Raw genomic sequence first — 4450 nt, 5'->3', positions numbered from 1 at the left:
GAAAATTGTTTGAAAACACAGAAACTTTTATACTCCAGCCATTCTTTATAACATCAAAGAACTATACCTTGAAAAATCAGTATTCGTCCAATACCTGATCATTTTACGGACTGAAAACCGTTTCTTATACATACCTTGATATACCCTTGAGATATCCATGAGTTTCTTCACATTTTTATTCAAGTGTTTAACCATCATTGATTATGATCTTGTTTATCGAATTATATTGTTTATCATATTGAAGTGCTTTAGAATTGGATAGTTTTTTATATATGTGGACCAGATTCATGGTCAGACCATATCTATGGTCAAATTAGGCCAATGTGTTCCTTGGATCCAGTAGTTAAAGGAGTGCTGTGTGCTTTGCTCGGGGTTAGTGCATGACGGATCAGCAGCCTAACCTTGGTTTTCAAAACTTAAAATGAATATCCAATTCTAATGACTAGTTTAAAAGAAACTTGATTCCTCTAAATCAGCTCAATTGATCATTGTTTAACCTCAGTTATCGTTATTGTGACTTGCTGAGCTAGTTAGCTCACTCTTGCGAAACTTTTTATATATTTTACAGTTAAAAAGGATATGGATGATAGAGAAGTTCCTCAGTCCAAAGTGCGGGCTAAGGTTCCAGTTTGAGTTGGATCGAGCTAGCAGGAGCTTCATGCAGTGGAGAGATAGTACGATTGTAAGAAAAACTTTATTATCAATTGTAAGTTAAGTCAGTCGGGATTTGGTACGATGTAATAAATTAAGGTTGTGGCTTGTTTTCATAGTTTAACCTGTTGCGATCCGTGGTTTTGTGAAGCAGGGTCATTATAACTAATATTACTTATACAGGTATATGTATATTGTGTGTGGTGTGGACCCCAAACTTCTGACCTGGGTTTGGAGGGCGCCACAGGTTGGTATCAGAGCTACAGGTTATAAGTCACTGAAACAAGCCAAGATTGTCGGGATTGGGTAGAGGGTTTGGATTATGAATAGGAAATAGAGAGATAAGACGTCATGAGGATGAGTGCGACTATATAGTAAGTCTCCGACACGGTTCGTGTTGTGATTCGGGATTCTTAGCTTGCAATGTGATTTCCAGACAACGATAATGGCAGATCCTGATTTTCCTATATCATCTAATCGTTTGGAGCTTCCCGTTCAAGGATCGTCATCTTCTCTCGGATTTGATTTGCATCTTGTTCCTCCATCAGTATTAATGATATTACCTTTTGTATGACAGTTGCACCTCTTTAAGCTATCCCACACTATTCTACCACCTCTTGTTACAAGACTATCTATTTAAGAACCTCCATTTGTTTATTTTTGTTTTACTGGACATTCAATTGCGAGTGTATCTCTTCAGTTTACCCTACATCCTGTTCTCTACCCTCGGTTTAAAATTTGTCCTATGACGCAACAATACCTACGAGGATGGATTTGAGAGCTACTGTAAATGGTGGGTACTTGAAATATAAATAAAGGTGAGAAGAAGTCTAGAAAGAAGATTCAGGTGTTCTGAAGGATAGTTGTTATCAGATTAAAAGAAGCTATTAGTGATTAGACCACCCGCGACTAGCTTGTGGAATGGAGTAGATTTGTATTGAAAAGAGAGTTAGAGGAGATTATGGTTCTGGAGCTTTCTTGAAAATAATTAATGGTGTTATGATGATATGATATATTTATAGTAATAAGGTGATATGGCATTAGCCGACTTGTTGACTATTGGATAGTCTGTTCCACTTAACGATTGCAAAGTTGATATCAGGAGTATTACCAGTATGGAAGCCTTGATGTGAAGCTACCAATAAGATAATATGCAACGACAATTGAAGTTTCATCGATTAAGGAAGGCAAATGGACACGATGAAGGAGAAAGGTAGATTGAAGTGAATGAACCTTTATGTGATTATTTCTTTAATTTGGTACCTTGTGATAGATAGGAAGGGCCGCAACCAACTCATATAGTAAGGACAACCAGATTTGTGATTTTCAAAATTCTTTAAACAAGTTTTCAAAAAAGATTTTCCCTTACAAAATTTTTAAAAGCCTTTTTGAATAAAATAAGTTTTAAACATTGGTTGTCAAGTTACTACTTGAGTTTCTTGTTTGTTAAAAGACCTGGATTACCCGGAAGGATACTTGTTTCAGATTTAGTATTGTTAATTCAGAAAACAAAGTAATCCGCGATTATGAAGAAGTTGATTATTCCTAACGCTAAGGTGCAAATATTGTTTGACAAGGTCAATAACAGAATCCATGTACGGAGTAATTGTTCATCCAGTTGCAGAGACCATTTAAGTTTAAAGAATTTATTGATTTAAAAAGGAGCCTGGGTGTGATCGAAGAAGATTGGGAAGATTTCCAGATTCTTCTAAAGAGAAGAATATTATTAACAAAAGGATCGTTATGTTGAATGATTCGTTGTTGTTCTAAATTGAAAAGAGAAAACTTGAAGTCATCTGGTAGGAACGCCATTATGATTGGATTGTTAAAGTACTATGCGTGTAGGTGCGATATTAAAAAAACACAAGATGTAACAAGTAAGAATCAACCATAATGTTTAATTTGCGAAGGCATTTCAACGTACTTTCTAAAGTTGTTATATGGAGCAATGGGAATATGATCGATTAAGCTCAAAAGATGAATACAAGTGAAATGTGGGTGTTGACCAATGGTGTCATTCTTGTCTTCAATATTACATCATATATTCCTTTTTAATTCCTAAAAATGTATGAACTTCTGTTCTTAAATAAACTCTTTGCTATGATATCAAACAGAAGGATATTGTATTCCTTTCAAATTTAAATTGTTCCCCTCTAGTTTTGTTCTCTGATTGGGATGAACAGTGTTATGGTGAGACGCTTTGTCGGGATGACGAAGAGTCGGGTAGGACGCCACCTAATCATGTGTTGTATGCTATATGGTATGAAAGACTGGCCATCTTAAGTACCAATGTGGTTGTCTCATTCATATTCAAATCCTTACTTCTTCTTTCTTTTCAACTCTAATTTTTGTTGAATTTGAATCCTTCTAGTCGTTTCATTGTACTGTCGTTCTTTGCAAGAAGTTTTCAAAAAGAAATCAACGTATCCTGAATCAAGTGGACGAAGTTCCATCTACATCTTATGCATGGGAAGGAAATAAGGGCACCTGGAGAGGATTGCAAATCACTAGCCCCAGTGAAGAATCCACTAAGAGTCAAGGGAATCTACTCCAATAAGGAATACGTTTTCGAGAACGAGAATATGCGATTTTCCTGTGAAGTATGTTATTCAGAATACGGACGTGATGACATGGATGATTAGGGTGAATACCTTATGCGTTAAAGTATTAAAAGATGTGAGAGAAATTTAATTGTTTATCTCTCAAGGTTTTGTTGATAAGATAAATTACCCTGTTGAATTGATAAGATTAGGATCAAAGGACTAACAAGTTAAGAACGTGAAATTGTTGAACAAGTGAGTACCAATGGTGAAATTGAGATTCCTGGCAATAAGTTGTGAAGAATTGATATCATGGAAGATAAGAAGATTTGATATTATTCTAATGAATGGGTTAACTACTAAAGCGTGATGTCCAGACAGACCGTCGTGATGAAAAGATAATTCTGAGGATGCCAAATGAGAAGGTGATGAGGTTCAGAAGATGAAAGAAGGTAAAGAATTTGTTAATGATGATTACGGTGATCAAGATATGAGCATTATGGTGATTATGGGATACATAAAAGTCAGAAGCAAACAAAATTTGAAGATTTAATATCAATTAAGGAGTTTCAAGATATGTTTTTAGATGAGTTATCAACATTTCTTCCCGATAGAGAAAGGAAGCTCGCGATTGACTGTAACACCCCCAAATCCGGGGTCGGGGATCCGGGTTGTCACGAGTTCCATTTCCCTTAATAACACCCAATCTTAATAAACAATCAACTACTCTGTACTGTGACCCCACAATAAACACACACACCACAAGTTATAGTCTCAGAGATAAATATCCAAAAATAACACGAGTCATTTTATTCCATAATTATATGCCATTACACCTTAAAAGGGTTTCTGAATAAATTTAAATTTCTTTGCCATTATTACAATTTATGAAGATACATAAGTCTGGTACATCAAAAGTTGAAAGCCTAGCCTATTGGTAGTTCCTACCTCAGCTACAGCGACATCAACGCCTATAGGAAACTGCGGAACGTTTCCTATCCGCTCGCGAATTGGGAGCTTGGTCCTGTTCATCTTGTCTATCTGATATTGTATGATGAAAGAAGAAAGCAAGGGTGAGCAACAAGCTCACCGAAATAATATGTATAATGATTAACAATATATGAGCATTCTCATAGTACTCATGAAAGTCTTGGTCTAATAAATAAATGAACCAAGTTTGATATCTTATCGCGACCAAGTCGCAAAATATTCAGCATATATGTATATATACTTTTCAAAATCTTGGAAGTCCTCTTCCA

This window comes from Apium graveolens, chromosome 5 (genome assembly GCF_009905375.1).
Source record: "Apium graveolens cultivar Ventura chromosome 5, ASM990537v1, whole genome shotgun sequence".
Classification (NCBI taxonomy): Eukaryota; Viridiplantae; Streptophyta; class Magnoliopsida; order Apiales; family Apiaceae; genus Apium; species Apium graveolens.
The sequence above is the reverse complement of the archived record's forward strand: the minus strand, read 5'-3'. Positions refer to the sequence as shown.